The sequence below is a fragment of the Pantherophis guttatus genome, chromosome 3 (genome assembly GCF_059756535.1).
Source record: "Pantherophis guttatus breed Tessera chromosome 3, ASM5975653v1, whole genome shotgun sequence".
NCBI classification, from domain to species: domain Eukaryota; kingdom Metazoa; phylum Chordata; class Lepidosauria; order Squamata; family Colubridae; genus Pantherophis; species Pantherophis guttatus.
Genome location: NC_142065.1, coordinates 70,930,516 through 70,949,916, shown reverse-complemented (window position 1 = coordinate 70,949,916; position 19,401 = coordinate 70,930,516). Strand labels below are relative to the sequence as shown.

Here is a 19,401-nt window from a genome sequence, read left to right as displayed (position 1 = left end):
ATTCTGATATGAACACTTTTTTGTCCTGGTACTCATTGTTTGTTTGCTAGTTAATACACTTGTCAGTGTCAACTGCCTTGTGGCTCACTACTTTATTCCTTATGGGGAAAATGTGTTTGGTACACATTGTTTTTGGTACTTATCCAGGTACTTATCCTGGAATCAATTAATACTAAATACCGAAGTACCATTGTAGTCAGATACACAGATAGTTTAGTCCAGAATTTCTCAACCTCTGCAACTTTAAGACACATGGACTTCAATTCCCATAATTCCCCAATCAGCATGGCTAGCTAGGGAATTCTGGGAGTTGAAGTCCATGCATCTTAAAATTGCCAATATTGAGAAACCCTAGTTTAGTCTATAATAAAGTACAGATGGAAATTATTAGAGATGCCTAATACACAGGGAGTCACAGTGACCTTAACCAAATCTCTTGGTAGGCAATGGGCAATCAGCAGCAGTAGGGTTGTATCTCGCCTCAATCTTTTTTCTTATACCACTGTCAGCCTCCTTTGACGGTTTCTGACAAAAAAAGAAAAAAACCCAGCAGCATAAATTCCCACTATTTTGAAATAGAAAAATAAGCACATATAGACACACACAAGTATATACAAACCCTAGAATAGGTTTAGTAGAGTTTAAAAACCAAAGTATCCCCGTATATGGTATGACCTATCCACTGTGGCATTTGGCTCCTCCCCCTCCAAGTTAAATAAGGAGCCTTGATAGTACAGTGGTTTAATGCACCCTGTTATTAACACAGCTGCCTGCAATTTCTGCTGGTTCGAATCTCTCCAAGGCTCAAGGTTGACTCAGCCTTTCATCCTTTCTAAGGTAGGTGAAATGAGGACCCAGTTTGTGGGGGCAATAAGCTGACTTTGTATAAAATATACAAAAGGATGAAGGCTATTGCTTAATGCATTGTAAGCCGCCCTGAGTCTCCGGAGAAGGGCGGCATATAAATCAAATTTAAAAAATAAATAAATAAGGTTTTAGCCACCAAAGCAATGGTGGTTTTAGGAATACAGAAACTGTCGAGGTGTAAATAAATCAATGTACCGTAAAACCTTTATCTCTATTAAGATCTACTTTAACAAATGAGCCTCTGAAGCAGTGAACAATAAATGTTTTTATTAATATAAAAATAAATATCCTTTCATATATATATATATATATATAATCGCTCTAAGCAATGTTAGTTCTGGCTATTCTTCCTCAGAAGAAAGAGTCTTGTAAACCATAAGAACTGCATCAGAAATGCCCTTCTAACTGACTTCCAAACTGCCCACAATTTTCTAACAGAAGAGCTGAACAGAACTCTCCAAACTGCCAACTGCCTTTTGAACTGCTTTCTGAACTGCCAACGGTTTTCTGTCAAGAATATCTTTTTATACTGTCAACTGTGACAGTTAGGGGAGGGAACATAAAAGCCCTGGAGATTCAAACCCATCAGCTGCGTTCTGATTGGCTCAACCACTTGTCCATTCCAAAAGCCATTAATAGGCACAGCAATTGAGAAATAACTTTTCTCTCACAGAAACTATCCTTGATATGGCCTTCCCTACTTCCCTAAAGGTCGTGTGTAGACTGATCACTGTTCAGCTTCACTGTGACAATACATCTGTAGCAAAAGTGCCATCTCTTTCTTGAAATGTGCCACTAGAAGCAGGGAAGGCAGCATTTCACAAATACAAAGGTTACTATTGCCAAATGTAGTTATAAGGCATAGATGTTGACAGCCTTCTTACCGTTCTAAAATGTTGACTGTCCCTAACTAATTCATTCTGTGAGCTTTACAATTGTCTTCAAAATGTGCTTCATAGGAACAGTAATTTAACCAAATTGGCAGTAACAGCATTTAAGAAATGGAACAGAATGGTAAAGGATCCAGCATTATTAGCAAAAATCTAGTTCTAGGCACACAGAAAGCTATAATATATATATATATATATATTAGCTATATATATCTTTTAATTGTTTTTAATATTTGTTCTGCATGTTTTTTAATCTGGCTGTACACCGCCCTGAGTCCTTAGGGAGAAGGGCGGTATAGAAATCCAATATAAAATAAATAAAAAATAAATAAATATAATATAATCAGAGACCCAGTGGGATGGAAACAAGATAAAAGCCAATACTCAGGGTTAATCTATCAGGAAGAAATCAGAATGTCATTAAGCCACAGATTCATCCAATGGATGATGCAAAGATGTGTGGCTCTTTCTGGAAACAAAAAACAGGTATAGTCTAAAACAATGTTTTTTAAACTTGACAACTTAAAATATGCATGCAGTGAAAGAACACATATTAAAAAGTTCCCAGGTTTTTAAAAACACTGGTCAGAAATAAGGAGAAGAAAAGGCAACTGAAAGCATTAAACAGATATTGAAAAATGGAATTTTAAACTGTAAATTTGGGTTAATAGAAGCTCTGCAGATGAGGCAAATCTATTGTTTATAATTTTAGAAATCATTACTATGTATAATTTTGGAATCAAGAAATCTCTTCTTACCTGCCTAGGGAGCAAGCTAATTCCAGGTGCCCTCTTGATAGATAGATGATAGCTAGATGATAAGATAGGAGAGGGAGGGAGGGAGAGAAAGGGAAAGATAGAGAGAGAGAGAGATGTGTGACATTATCTGTAGAGAAGATTCATAATGATAGGGCATCCAATTGGATATGTTATTAACTTATCACACCAAGTTAGAAAACCAAAGATCATATCCACAATGAATCCCAAGGGCACTTTGAGGTGGTTGGATTAGAAAGTGAAAACTTCATTCTTCTGCCTCAAATTGCTTTCTTCTTTAATGAAGTTCTAAAAAAAGAGATTAAGTGCCTGTGAGAGAAAACAGCTGTAAAAATAGATTCATGGAGGACTTCTTCCCATACATTAGCCTTTTCCAAGCTATGCAAATGGCAGCTGTCTGGGAATGTGGAGAGCTGTAATCCACACAAACCAAGAGGATACCAACTGGGAAATGTGGAGTTACAGTAAGTAAGCTTCAGCTCTCCACCAGCCTAACATTATGTTAAACTTATCCCATTTCTCTTTGGCAGACACAGAATATAAATCTATAGGTCTTCTCAGATTAGACTATTGTATACAACATCTACTTTCAGTTTTTGTCAACAAGAAAAGACTATTTTAAAAAAAGATGAAATGCACAAAGAAAATAATTTTAGAAAGACTTAGCACCTTTGGCTATTGAACAAATGCAATTTTTTTTATTTGAGTTTTATTGGGTTTTAACAATTAAACAATTCTTATTCAACTCTTGTGCATCACTGTGACCATTTACATATCATCACACTAATATTCTCCTATACTCTTTATAATTTTACAAAATCTACTATCTGTTATTTCCCTTTTTTTCTATCTTCAATCCAATTATACCATTTCTCCCATATTATGTAAAAGTCCGAATCCAACTGTCCTTTCAGTTCCAATGTCATGAACAAATGCAAATTTTTGTCACATTAAAAATGTATATTTTGATTTAAATGTAGGGTAGAATATGAACATAGGGCAAGTTCTGGTGATATGCTTTCTATACCTGAAAGAAGAAACATGCTTTCACTACATGAGTCCACCTTCAATAGATGGTAAAAGCATTCTTTTGCCCTATGCCACCCCCCAAATTTCAATACATCAGCCCCACCATAGTTGAGCCTTTCAGGGCAATATTTCTTGCAAACAGGAAAGTGTTAGATGAATCTTCAGCCATGTTGGACTTCAATCAGGGACTTTATCCAGTCACCATGTTGGCAGAGGTGTAGGAGAGCCGAACCCAATATCTATAGACATCCAATCTCTAGGTTGGGGAAGGTCTACGCTAAAGAAGTGCATTTCTCTGGTATTTGAAGTAGTAGCACAATATCCTGTAACCACTGGCTAGGTCTAAAATATGTGATCATTTACCTTGAATTATTGTGAAATGCAAATTCCTAAAGTATTGCCTCTTGCATGTTTATCCTCCAATTTGTCAATCATTTCAACATTACCAAGTTTAAACTAACAGGCTGAGGGAGCTTACAGATTGCATAAACACTATCATAGTGCATGAGCATGGCTAAATACCGTACGTTGATTGTTTCTCTATTGTTGTTCAGCTATCATTTAATGATTGCTTTCCTAAATGTTACTAAATACAGATGTTGAAAAACTGCCAGTCAGGCTGGAAGGAGGGGTCAAGCGAGCACCTACTTGGAGTCCTTGCTCAGCCGCAAGTGGCATAAACTTGAATTCCTCCAAGATCCAAGAAGCCTTTTTTGGTCAATCCCAGGGGAAGACAAGCTGTCTGGTGAGATTCTTGTAACCGATGTGGTAGATAATAAAGTTACTGAGTTTTGTTATTCACAAGTAGCTCTAGTTGCTTTCATCGGACTGTAAGTAAGGACAAGCTGTTGCTAACAAAGGCTTCGGTATCCCTGTGTTTGCAGAGTTTTTCCAAAGCAAAACAAGAGAAATTTTCACAGGCTTTGGAATATGAACAGTCACTATTCATATACTTAGAATAAAACCATAAAGTATCTTACAGCTCCTTGATGTCTAACACATTTATTGTTGCATGACCTTTCTTAGACCACAGAATACATCATCAGATGCAGGAAGTATTCACTTGAGTTAAAAATATCTTAGCTCAGGGGAACTATATGCTTTATGATTAATTAACCTATGCAGAAAACTAGTTTACTCCACAGTAAATGTTCGTTTTTAAGGCAGGTATGTGAAAATACCTTTCCAGATGTTGCTCCCTCACCGTTCCTAGCAGACCGAGGTTCCAAAGACTTGTGTTCAGCAACATCTGGAGATCAACTTTATGGTGCTACAGCATTACTTATTTATTTATCAAATTTAGATAAGTTGCTTACAAAACAAGAGACTCTGAGAGGCATACTTGCTGCTTACAAAGTTTCTTACAAAGTTTCTGACAATCCTTTTGTTAAGATTTTATTTCTGACTTGCATTGACTCCAGTTTCTTCCTTTAAATTAAGATTTACCTGCTGAAATATTCTGAATCTGAGCAAATATATCACAAAAATAATTTTTTTCAAATTGAAGTGCAAGATCACATCTATTCCACACTAATGGAGCTACGAAACTATGAAGGCTGAACAATTAAAATAATATTCATTGGATGTTAAATATTATTCTTTAATGCCATCAACATTTAGTATTTGAAAGGTTTATATTAGAAATTACTTCTGTTAGAAACAAGATAATTATGAGGTTTGCATTACTCAAACTGGAACATCTCTTACTTTGGACAGTTCTTTTCTGTATTTTAATTTTAAAAATCCTTTAATCCTTAGATGTTTCCTTTCAGAAATAATCAGTAGTTACATTTATAAATACTTTTTTCATGTTTTAGAAAGTTGGTCATTTTTTTCATTTCTTCTAGATTGGCTTCCCTGAAACAAGTGTCTTCCAGATGAATTCTGGCACAAAAGCCCAGACAGCAGATGGCAGAATATAACCTAGATGTTTCTTTGCTTATTAAGAATGATAAGATACATTTCATATGGATATTATGTGTGACTTCTATATACAACTGTTAATTTTATTTAACGGCAGGTATGTGAAAACACCTTTAACTGAGGAACTCAGAGAGGCATAGTATACATTTATTCCCTCCTTTTTTCCCCACAACAACCCTGTGAGGTAAAGAGCCACCTAGTGAACTTCCATGACTAATTGTAGACCTGAAACTGGATCTTGTCAGTCCTAGACTAATACCTTAACTATTTCACAACACTGGCACTTAAATATGTTGATATCCAAGAATAATATGGAGCTTCATACTGAGAGATATGAAGCTCCATGCTAAGATCTATCTAGATTCAACCTCTAGATCAGGACTGTCAAACTCACGGTTTGTGGGCCGGATGTGTCACACGCTGGTCATGCCCATGCCCGGTTTACAGGAGGAGAAAACATTCCTGATACATGACAATGCCGTGATGACATGTTTGACACCCCTGCTCTAGATCATGTGGTCTTCTACTGAAATCTAAATGGAATTTTGTAGCCTAGTGTCTCATGTATTCTGCTGAGCAATGTATTTTGCCTTTTGTATGTATGTACAATATTTATATAGCTGCCCATATTTCAATCAAATCTGGGCATCTCCCAATCAAAAATTAAAAGACATATAAAATCATACTAAAACTATAAAACTCAACCAATTAAAACATTAAAAACAACAAAGCTGGTGCCAAATCAGTTCTAATGTGTAATTATCCAGTCTTCTTCCAACACTTAAGGGAAAAGCCAAGTCTCAAAGACTTATGGAAGACTAAAAGGGTGAACACTTGCACAACTTCAGGGGGCAAAGAAAAGGCACATATCCTAGCACCCATCAGATGACAATATTTAGAGGAAGGGACTAGGAATGTGCCCACCCTATCTGAGCTATCTGATAACAAGTAGGTATCCTTAAGGAAGGTAGTCCTGCAGAGCCTGCCCCTGTGCCACATCGAGCTTTAAAGGTGATGACCAGCACACTGAATTGCCCCTGGAAAGAAACTGGAAGCCAGTGCAGCTCACACAACAGAGATGTAAGAGGGGCAAACCAAGGGCCACCCATTAGTGTGCACTTTGCTGCATTCAACTGGACTAGTTGAAGTTTCTGAGTGGTCTTCAAGGGCAGCTCCATGTTGCTTCTTGCTACCATTTCTGTCAGAACATATAGAGACCAAAGAGGATGAAGTTGGTGGAGAGAAGAGAGACCTATTAACAAAACAAGCAGAACAACATATCTCGAATCCAAAACAAGAAGGTTAGTGTATCAGATTTGTTGGTGAGGAATGATGATGTTTTAAGAAATCTGAGGCTCTGGGATGATTCGGTCATATTCTTTGGTGTCTCTTTCTTGGCAAGATGTTGAAGAGCGGGTTTAAGAAAATAGTCCTCTACAAATTTTTGAAATGACTTCAATTGTAAAAAATGAAAAGGTAGGGCATTATGGTTTGTAATTTATATTTAAAATTGGGCTAATTCTGTATTAATATTTATAGATCTTTTGCTAGTTATTATGTCTCTTCCCCTTTTTCTACTCTTGTATTGTTTTTTTTTTGTTTGTTTGTTTTGGTTGTTATATTTCACTATTACATTTTTTTTTTTTAATCTTGCAGGAATAATACCATCTACTTACTTTTGCTTCTGGTCTGGGCTTTAATTCTGCATTTCTTTGCCCAGCTTGACATATTGTTATTAGTGTTTGAATATTTTTATTATCATATTTAGATTAACTTTTATCTTTCTCTTTCCTTTGGGTCCCTTTTTGCATAGTTCTTCTCTTTCTCCATGGAATAGTTTAATACCACATTTGTTGGCCTCGGTTATGAAAGATGCTTTACTTCTATAATTTTATTTCTTTTCAGAGTGAAAAAATTGATTATCTTAACAGCACATAGCCAAATTATATTTATCCTCTTGTTAAGCTTCTCAGAAATATCTAATAAATCTTTATTCAAGCTGGAAAAGTTACAGAAACAAAAAAAAAACCCAATAAATCCATATAATTTTGAAGCTAGAAAGCAGAAAGCCTAATTTAAGGAGACCTGTTACAACAGCAAAATAATTGGCTAGGTTGTCTGGATAATATGGGAAATCTGTGTAAGGCATCTCACTTAATCAATTTATTTTGATAATGTATTACAGCCCAATAAAATGAGAATTTGCTAAATTCTATAATAAATCACCTTTTTGAAGTTACAGTACCTATATGTTTAATCCCTTGGTACAGAAAAAGCAAGGGCCTTTTTCTTTTCTTTTCTTTTTATCTAATTCCATTTCCTTAGGTTAATATTCGATATAGCAAATAGATTATTTTGCACTTCTGCTTTATGTATAGTTATCTTCAGAAGTGTCAGATAATGCCAATCCTTAATACACTTCAACCAGCAAAAAAACCTATGGTCCTTTTAAAAAAATCTTTGGCACATTTACATCAATTGACATATCCAAACAGCAAATTTGCTCTGACTTAAATATGACAAATTATGGGGCTGCAAATTAAATTGTGGACCATTAATCTGTTGAATGTTAGTGTTGATTTCGCAATCCTGTTAGACACCTGAAATATTTTAAAAGCATTACACTCAGGCAGTGGGGAAAACAAATACAACATAACATCCTTTTAGTAGCAGAATCAGTTTTTATTATTCACTGTTTTTCCAAACTTGGTAGCAAGGCTGTATCTCTTTATATGCTTGATGGATAGTGTCATGTATACAAAAAGACATTGATTTTGATATAGCCCAGATATATAAAAATAATCTATATTGTGATATATATGTAATATATTAAAATCAATGTCTTTTTGTATACATGATACTATCCATCAAGTATACAAAGGGATACATTTTAGCTAGCAAGTCTCTGGTATCAGTTCTAGTTCTTATCATTAGGCATAAATATATCCAAGTTGTAAGATATGGGATAGAACACAGACTAATCTAATGAGATATAATTTAATAAGTCTTACTGTACAAAATTATAATATATATGCGGCGGTAGATAATTTATTTAAACATTTTCATTTTCTACATAATCAAAATTTTATGATAGTTTATGTCAACATATCCAAACCTTACATTATTAAAAATTGTCATTGTCAACATTCAGAGAGGTGAGATTCCTTTTATGTAATCTACAAATGGTCTAATACATGTCAGGTTAAAATGAACAAACAGACTCCTGACCAGTCAACTGCAATTCTGCAAACCTTCAAAGTGCCTCTATATGGATTGTGCTGTTATCATCTGTTACACAGACTTCCCTAAAGATGGCGACTTCTCTTCTTGTAATTTTCACTTACATCTCAGTTGAGTACAGGGTGACTGGGAATGTTTCTTCCAGAAATGCATTGTTGCTGCATCAGGGGTGGGGGGGGGGGGGAGAGAGAGAGACTCAGATCATTAAAAGTAGATTAAATGAGAATCTACAGGTTGAATGTGATAGCCATAGAAAATAAATTCTCTACAAGCCATTCTAGAACCACTTTGAAATAGATTCTGCAGTGATGTATTAATTACTGGCTATTTATCTTTCTAATTCACCTTAGTTTGGGGGGGAGAGAGAGAGACATGTATATACATTGTGATATATATAATTAACACATATTAATTCAGATTAACCAAATTAAAATATAAATACAAAAATTCTTATTTTTTTTAAAGTATAAATTGAGAAAAATTGAAGAGGCCATGCTTTAAACAATGTAATAATTAAAAAATGAAGTAAAATTAACCTGGCAAGACTTGTTCTTAGCAAATAAATGCAAACTTCTAGTAATCACCACACTGTTTTCAAGGTATTTACAAATTCATTGATGTAGGCTATGAATCTATTTGCACAGCAAAGAATGGTATTCAAAAGCTTTTGTTATTTGCATTTCCAATTCTCAGTATTCACCCAGAGTTTTCTTTCTTTTTTCTTTCAGAACAGTCACAGTCTGACTTATATATGTTCTAAAAAAATAACATTTCAGAATTAGATTATTCATAACAGGATAACCACACAATGAAATGTGAGTTTTAAAAGCATTGTAGACAAAGTCACTGTTGTGTTTTCATGTGGGTTTGTTTGTTTTTCAGAAATCATATCCTCTCCTGTGAACATTGGCTCCAAAACATGGAACATCAATATATATATTCTGTCTCTTTCCATTTATGCTAAATCAATCATCAAGCCAACATGAAGTGTTACATCACTGAGCTTCTGTAATAGTAACATAAGGGGAAAAAAGACATTCCCATTGAGAACAAAGTCGCTCTTCTGGTGTTTTGATTCATAGAAATAACTTTTTATACATCATGATTTTTAAATAATGGTTTCATCAGAGATTGTTTCCACTCCTACCGTTTTCCTGCTACACCCTCAATTTTCCCGACTATTATTGTCTTTTTTTTTTAATGGTAAACCAGTCTATAATGAAAACACTGAAGGGTGAAATATAATATGTCTGAATGAATAAATACAGTACTATATATTGCAACTCTGTTGACATTCAATTTCCTTTCGAGCCTTAGTGAATTATTGCACATGTAGTCATTCAACCAAGAATGTTCAATTACTGAGATATTCTTTATACTTTTAAGGCGATCTTCCAATAAAAACATATAACACAGACTAAACACAATTTATTAATTCTAGATCAAGTCTTACACCAGCATAGCAAAACTCATTTAATGAGACTTGCATAGTTACAAAGGCACCAGGAACCATTAGTTTCCTTGCCTGCAAAAATAAATAAACAAAGCTTGCAATTCAGTTCTCACAGATTTGAATAATTTAGAAAACAGATTGGAAAATGACAACTTACTACGCATATTTTACACAATTGAGTAAGGTCTGCAATAAGACTCATGGCAAAGATATATGCTTAATTACTGAAATTAGTTACTGCTTTAGTTGTTAGCTTCTATAAACAGGTCTTGCAAACTTTATTCTCAGTTTTAAGTATTTTAGCGTATATATTTTAGATAAATTATTAAATATGTTCTCTCCTTCTCTTTTTGTCCTTTATTTTAAAGCATCTTTCCTGACAAAGATTTATTGGCATATGTGTGCATGTATTCATACACACTATATATAGAGAGAGAGAATACGCACATACAAACATGCATGAATATATTATTAAAATCTTATATATCTATATATAGATCTTAAATTTTCTATATATAGAAAAGTTTTAATGATATACATATATATATACATACATACATGTATGTGTATATGTATGTATACATATACAGTTTTAATCATAATATACATACAATATACATATACAGTTTAATCATATAATATACATATACATAATATACATATACATATGATTAAATCCATATCCATATCTGGAGATCCAGTTTTGTGTAGTGGTTAAAGCATAACTCCTAGTCTGGCTTTAAGCACAAAGCCAATTAGGTTAAGGTGACCAGACGTCCTGCTTTTGGCGGGACAGTCCCGCTTTTGAACAATTTGTCCCGCGTCCCGCGGCGTTTTAAAAAAGTCCCGATTTTTGGAAAGAATGCACGGCGCAGTGGTGGGTTGCTCCCGGCTGCTCCTGAGTCCCAGCTGATGGCTAGAGGGAAAAAAACTGTTTAAACTCTTGCCGCCGGGCTTCAAAGGGCCACCCTACAGCTGATCAGTGTTAAAAGAAAACAAATGAGTAGACCGATGCCTGCAAAAATAGAAAAAACAGCCCCTTAAAGCTTTAGCATAGGTTAACTAGCACAAGTTGATTAGATTGGCTTCCCGACTCTCAGCTGATTTGCTCTCAGCTGTTTTGCTCAGGGCTCTGTAGTTGCTAGCTGCAGAGTGCTGGAGATTTTTTTCCCCTAACTATGCTTTAAAAGCGAAACTGAAAGAAAAGCAGGGTCTTTGCTGCAACGTAGCAAAATGAGGCAGAGAAAGATTTCTTTTTCTTTTTCCTCACCAAAAAAGGTAGGTGCAAAACTGCAAACAATGGGAAATTTAGGCCAAAAGAGGAGAGTTCAAGATTTTAAAACACAAAAGAAAAAAAGCTCTATTTAACTAGGGAATTGTAATAATTGAGATACTATTAATTGTATATTGTGTTGAAAGCAGAAATGGTTAAGTTGTGGTTTGGAGGAATATATGGGGGAAATTATTTGGTTTATTATTATTGGTAAATATAATTAATTGATTTGTAAGAAATTGGATTGCATGGAAATAATTGGAATATTCATGTTCATATTGATTAATATACAAAAAAGATAGTTATATAAATAATTGATTTATATTAAAATGTTGAATTTGTATTAAACTGTTGTGGATTAATTAGACCAGCACAACTTTCTTAGGTTAGTCAGAGACAATGTATTGCGCAATAGGTTCAAAGTTTGTACATGAAGCTTTGAACAAAGACAGAAATTAGTTACAATGGTTTTATACCCTTCTAAGACAAAGGATTCTGCTAACACAGCAGTTTATGTGATCATATACATTTGTTATATTTAATTGACATTTCCTAATTACTAAGTTTTACATTATGTTTGCCAAACAGTCATAATTCTTCTTGTAAATCACTGAAGCATAGATTCAAATGATCTCTTGTTGATATTTCATGTGGTCATCCTTGATCTGTTTTAACCTTCAAACTGTATATCACCAAATGTCTCTATTTCTGACAACTGAGGGGCCCGTCTTCTGAATGTTTCTACTTCAAAGGAACTCTCTGCCTTTCAACTGGAGATAGTTAGTTGCTCCTCTCAAACAGGCACATTTTCTTTCCTACAAAACTATGAATAAAGAGGGCCCTTCAGTCATCATCTAGCTGGATCCGCATTACCCACATTAAAACAACTGTATTACATAATTACATAATTAACCAATGTGAGGATGGATATAAAAATAGATGACAATGGGAAGGGGTATAATATAGAATAGAAGGGAAAAATTGAATTTGATTAAGATTAGAGATGAGGATGAAGGGTAATATTGGTTTTTTTAAAAAATAGATGAGGAATAAATATGGCAAAAAGGAAATATAGAAATTGTAAATTTAATTGAAATGACTAAACACTGTTTAAATTTGTGAACCGGCCAAATATTCTGTTTAAAGAAAATACATTGTATGTTTGTATGTGTGTTTCTAATTATTGCTACTTATTCATATTTGTTCTCTTTTATTCTTTAAAGTTTAACAATTCATTCTTTATCTTAATATCTTTATATTTGTTTGGGGTTGGCTTTCTTCCCTTTCATCTTTTTTTTTGTACAGCAATCTTTCTCCTTAAACCTACCACCTCTCTCTTTTCTTTCCTTCTTCCTTTCTCTTCCCCCCCTCTTCTTCTCCTCCCTACTTCCTCTTCCTTTCTCCTTCTCCTCCTCTCTTCCTCCCTCTCTTACCCTCACTCCTACTCTAATTTCCCTTCCCTTCCTTAATCCCTCTCTATTGCTGTATCCTTTTATGCATATGAACTACTCAGAGGGCTGAAAAAGTTATTTTTGACTGGTCTGGTCCTCACACTTTTGACCAGTCCTCGAACTTACGACTGTCCTTACATTTTACATTTTTGCCCTATCTTGTCATCATGGTGAAGAGAAGCAGTTGTGAAATGAGTGACATGGTTGTTAAGAATGCTGCACGGGCATAAATGTGAGGATGGTCATAAGTGTGAGGACCAGTCAAAAGTGCGAGGACCTGTCAGAAATGACTTTTTTCTATACACATAGCCATGGCCACCCGGTCACATGACCAGATAGCCAGGCCCACCCAGTCACATGACCTCCAAGCCATGCCCACAAAATGGTGGGTGTCCCGCTTTACCAATGTTAAAATCTGGTCACCTTAAACTAGGTGACTGGGCCAGTCACTCTCTTCCATCCAATGGTGGGATTCTACTGGTTCTGTGGGCGTGGCTTGGCTTGGTGGGCGTGGCAGGGGAAGGATACTGTAAAATCTCCATTCCCTCCCCACTCCAGGGGAAGGTTACTGCAAAATCCCCATTTCCTCCTGATCAGCTGGAACTCAGGAGGCAGGGAATAGATGGGGGCGGGGCCAGTAAGAGGTAGTATTTACCAGTTGTCCAAACTACTCAAAATTTCCGCTAGAGGTTCTCCAGAACTGGTCAGAACCTGCTGAATACCAACTCTGCTTCCAACCCTAGGAAGAAGACAGTGACAACCTACTTTCAAAAACTTTAGCTAAGAAAACTGCAGGGACTTATCCAGGCAATCAGACACATACACATAAATCCCTTGAGTTGCCCTGATATAATTGCCTTAATATGTATTTTGAAGCCAGGTAAGTACGATTCTTGTTTTTAGGGCCCATCACCCAATCATTTCCTGAATATTTGGTAGAAACATGGTCCTGTTTCAATTTGTATAAAATTCTTGTCCATGCAGAAGACTTGTTTCCTTTATGCTCCTAATATTGGATTCTCTTTCAGCCCTTAAACTGAGTAGTGAATTAATGCACACACACACACCCAAGCACACACACACACACACACACATACACACCTCCTATTGCTGAAAATAGTACAAATAACACATAAATACTTGAAAGGCAAATCAATACAAGCATAACCTTATTATGGAAGGCTCCTTCCCTCACACATTTTAAACAGGCTGTCAGAAGTAGAGGCCTGAAGCATCTTTCTGCATATCAATGAAAAGTTGCGTGTGAGCGATTTCATTTGTATGAATTTCCTGCTTTTCCATTTTTTTTTTAAAAAAAGGATCAAAGATTTCTTCTCTTTTATTAGGAAAGCAATGCATCTGTCAATGTCATTTGTGACATCACATATTTTGCCTGTGCTTTTCCTGGCATTAATTATTTCACTACTCAAACAAAATCAAAGAATCATTCACCAAAATAATCACTGTGCTGCAGAATGACAAAGTTATAAAGGTAATATTTTATTTGCCTTTCCTTAGCCATTATCCTCCTGGAGTATAATCATTTTAGTTGTACAACTTATGTCATTTGAAGCTGATTTGTTTGACAGACATGGAGCTGCCTTTCTTGATGTTGAACAAATCAGGTTTCAGCTATCCCTTCAGAGTATCCCACACACACATAGTCAGTCAGACAATTATGATAACTCAATACAAAGAACTACAGACATTCCTCGACTTATGACCACAATTGAATCCAAAATTTCCATTGCTAAGCAAGGAGGTTAAGGGAGTTGCACCCTGTTTTATGACCTTTTTTTGCCACAGTTATTAAGTGAATCACTGCAGTTGTTAAGTGAATCATGCAGTCATTAAGCAAATCCATCTTTCCCCATTTAATCTGCTTGTCAGAAGCCAGCTGGCAAGGTTACAATTGGTGATCAAATGATGCTGGGATAGTGCAACCATCATAAATACATGCCAGGTGCCAAGTGCCTGAATTTTCATGATGTGACCATGGAGATGCTGCTATAGCCATAGATGTGAAAACCAAGATGGGTTTTCTTAAGTCATTTTTTTTCCAGTAATATTGTAACTTTGAACGGTCACTAAACCAATGGTTGTAAATCAAGGACTACCTATAAAATATATATAAAAACCATTTGTTATATTCTTAAGGAAAGTAATGTTACTAAAATTGTTTATACTTCTGATGAAGGGGATCTGTCCCTTCTTCTATTATTTTTTTTCTTTCTTTTCTATTCGTCTATTTTTTTCTCTTATTCTCTTCTTTTTGGCAGCTTCTATTTTTTTTTCTTTATATCTTCTTTTTGTATTTTGTACAGGTAATCCTCAACTTGCAATAGTTTGTTTAGTGATGGTTCAAAGTTACAATGGCTTATGACCGTTTTTCACACTTATGACCGTTGTGGTATCGCATGGTCGCATGATCAAAATTCAGATGTTTGGCAACTGACTCACATTTTATGACAATTGCTGTGTCCCAAGGTCATGTGATCATCTTTTGCAAGCTTCTGTCAAGCAAAGTGAATGGGGAAGCCAGATTCACTTAACAACCGTGTTACTAACTTCACAACTGCAGTGATTCACTTAACAAAAGTGGCAAGATAGATTGTAAAATGGGGCAAAATTCACTTAACAACTGTCTCACTTAGCAGCAGACATTTTGGGGTCAGTTACAGAATACAGGACTACCTGTATTCACTGTTATTGTTTTTTTTTTTTTTGAAAAAAAAAATTATTTAAAAACAAAACAAAACATAAAATCACCATCATTCAAATACAATTACAAACAGTGTGCCGATCGGTTAAAATTCTTTTGTGCTCACTCCCTTATCCCAAAATACCAATTAGTTAATTTCTCTTACTTAACAGTTTTATATGTTATACTCATTTAGTACTCATTGTCTAAAAAAGGAAACATTTCATATATTTTACCATTACATTAATTTCATCTTTCATCTCCATACTTTATTATCTAGCCATTGATAAAACAAGTCCCAAATCAAATAGTATTGTTTATCTTTCTGTTCTCTAATTTCAAATGTCAATTTACTCATTTCAGCACACTCCATAATTTTTTTAATAACTTCAACCTCAGTAGATATCTTCTCACCTTTCCAATTTTTAGCAAATACAATTCTAGCCGCTGTTAAAACATTTACAATTAAATATCTCAGTTCTTTGTTATATATTTGTTATATAACACTGTTATTGTTGTAATTGTAACTTTTAACAAAATTACTAAAAAAAAATATTCCAAATTATTTTGTTCCTAACAAATACATGTTTTGTGCAACACTGTCAGTGAAAAAGCTTCTTTTGTGTCTAGCCAAGGTCTAACCATGATTCACAAAGTAAAACCAAATACAAGGTAGCTTATTTAATGTACTAGCTTTCTAAATCCTTCTTCATCTCCCTCATTTTTCCTCAGCCACAAAGTGTTCATAATAACACAGCAATTTGACTATTTAATTATGCCAGAGAAAATATTTGACAATCTCAGTTATCTCAGTGATCCTTCAGGGATGTCCATTATAACCACTGAGATGTCACTGTACATTTTAAAATGTCTTATTTCTGATCAGCTGGTAGTCTTACAGTGGGAAGATAGGAGCCTAGATATGCTACGCTGAGCTGAACCCTTCTGAAAAATAAATCTGGCTAGTCAGCAAACAGCTAGGCCATCACAAGAGCCCCACTCTTATTTCACTGATTTATATACCTTTATGAAATCAATTGAACTGTGAAGAAGCTCCTAGTGCCTCCTCAAGATGTCAGACCTTCACACCTGACCCAATGAGTTAAATTATCTACAAACCAAACTCAATGTGCCACTTTGTATTAATTTCAGCATCACATATTGCTTTCGCCTTTTGCTATAAATGAGAGTTCTCAAGGAACTATATATTCACAGGGCTATTGAATAAATGACCTTCTCTGAACAAGTTAAAAGTAGAAATCATAAGGGTTTTATCAGTTAATAACTTATATGATGTTTTGCTTAGTTTTCTGCCTCAGGCAACAATTCTCACATTGACTCCACATTGCTTAACTCCTACATTCCCATTCTGGGTGCTACAGAGAAGTCCCTGAAACTTCCTGTAAAGCTCAAGTCCTGTAAAACTCAAGCCCACTTGCCTAACAGACCAATTGGATCCCACTTTGGTCCTGTCTGCATTAGATTAGATGCAGAATTTTTAAGTAACAGCCTAATCCAGATGAGAAGAGTATATTACCATGGTTGAACATTTGACCAACTCCTAAGGATCCCCAACTTCATCTAGAATTTTTTAAATGCCACTGACATTTAGTAAAAATGCAGTCCAAAGCAAACTCATATGGCTCCATAAAATCAGATAATGAGGGAGACATTGGGGTCTATGGTGCATTGGTGGTCAACTTTCAAAGCAAGCAAACAAGAAGAAATACAAAGTAAGAGCAAGCATTCTTGGATGACCAGATTCTAAGATGATGTCAGAAGAATATTTTGGTTCCAACTTGAGCCAGGATTGTGCAAGAATAAATAAAAATGAGATCCAGACAGTTGTGAGGAAAGAAGTAATGTTTATTCATAAATGCAGAGTTTGCCTTTTAAGGGTAGCTGTAGAGAAATGGGGTACAGTGACAGAGTTTTTATAGGGGAGATTGTTCTGGGTATGGAAATGTCTATGTGCTGATTCTAGGGTGACACTTGTGGGGTATGTGTATATATGTAGGTATGTCTATGGTGTTTATTCTTGTGAACATGCAGTTCCATTGGGAGACCTAATTTAATTAACTCTGTGTTTATTCTTTGATAGGTGGAATATTTGGGGGCTTGAGGAAGTTTGAGTAAAAGATTTTGGCCCTTTTGCTATTTTTACTTGATTAACTTACTTTCAGCTTGACTGTCAATTATCTAGTAGAGACACTGATTCTCAGTCCATTCTGGATTCTGTTAATGTTTTAAGTGAAGGTGGAAACAGCACAAAGAATAAAATATATTTTGATATAAAAATTCTCATTCTGAGACTTTCTGCAATTTCTCTTCCAGATGCTAGCAAGTAACACAATTGGGCAGACAGGCTCATGAACCATGGCTACAATACTTTATGATGTTCTAAGTAACATGGACAGAAGGACATATAGGACTGGTTCTGGAAGCTAGTTCTTGAGTCACAACCTGGGACTGAAATGCAACTGTGGCATAAAAATGATTTAGTTTGAGTATTTAAAAATGATCCAATACATTATCTTGTCTTCAAACCACAAGCTTTGGCAACCAACATTTACTATTTCCCACTCAAGTAGCTCTACCTTACAGAAACTAGAATGTGCATAAATGTCTTTGGACTGATGCAGCAGCATCAATTTGGTAGTCAGGTTGTATTCCCTTTTATAACCTTCTGTGCTTATAATGTTAATTTTGTCTTTATGAATTTATTAACACTCTGCTCACTCATAAACATAACATCTACAGTATCTGCAGTTCACAGAAAGAAAAATTAATTCTACTTTATTGGTCACTTGTGGCTTACTCAGGCATTTAAGAGCACTTCATAACATTCAGCCCAAGATGAAAAAAGAGGACCTATACTAAAAGTGTTTCTTTCACTCATTCTATCAGACTCCATTTGATGTTTTATGCTTCTTTTTCTACCACTTACAGTTCATGCACTCTGAACTTTGTCGTATTAGAATTTACAACATATTGTGTTCATGTTGATAACCTATGACTTCCATCATCCATGGTTTAAGAATTTGATATGGTGATTGGGATTTTGGGAGATTTGAGTCCAACTCCATGCACAGAATAAACTGTTCCTACTTCAGTTGCTCTGCAAGCTGGATCACAACACTAGGATTTGGTCATGTTATTGAATGAGTGGGTAAAATGGCTGGAATATTTACATGATGATTCTACTCCTCTGAGATCCAACAGTGAATGGCAGATTATTACACTGGTCTAGTCAATCAGAAGCATAGCTTCAAACCAGTGGTGGGATTCAAATAATTTAACAGCTGGTTCTCTGCCCTAATGACTGGGTGGGCGGGCATGGGCAGGTGGTCATGTGACTGAGTGGGTGTGGCCAACTTGACATCACTCATCACACCCAGCCCCTCATCCTGGCCACTCACGTCAAAGGCAGAGGTGGGATTCAGCCAGTTTGGACCGGCTAATCCCACCACTGGCTGGCCTAGCGCCACCCATTTTTCAGCCCATTTTGAAGTCCACAAGTCTTAAAGTTGTCAAGGTTGGATACCCCTGAGCTAGATGTTCTGATAGATCAGCGTTTTTCAAATTTAGCAACTTTTAAGATGTGTAGACTTTAACTTCCAGAATGCTGTCTGGGCAATTCTGGAAGTCCACACATTTTAGGATTGCAAGTTTGAAAAACCCTGTCAAAAATGGGAAAATTCAGATCCTTTTTAAAGGATCTTCTTTAAAAAAAAAATTACGGATTATCCTGAGCAGCATATCTATGAAGGAAGACTTTAATAGAAACATGCTTTATGC

The 19,401-nt window shown here is 35.4% G+C and overlaps 1 long non-coding RNA gene across 4 annotated transcripts; it reads left to right on the top strand.

Annotated features, from left to right (window-relative positions):
* The first annotated feature begins 1,527 nt into the window (after positions 1-1,527).
* On the top strand, positions 1,528-18,727 carry LOC148114631 (uncharacterized). 4 transcript variants are annotated; one of them, XR_015733125.1, is made up of 6 exons: positions 1,528-1,699; positions 4,159-4,307; positions 5,410-5,582; positions 9,454-9,540; positions 13,646-13,782; positions 17,938-18,727. It is a non-coding gene; the product is annotated as an uncharacterized LOC148114631 (long non-coding RNA). The 4 variants fall into 4 exon arrangements; XR_015733127.1 differs by lacking the exon at positions 1,528-1,699 and adding an exon at positions 2,097-2,243; XR_015733126.1 differs by lacking the exon at positions 1,528-1,699 and adding an exon at positions 2,751-2,997.
* The last annotated feature ends 674 nt before the right edge of the window (positions 18,728-19,401 follow it).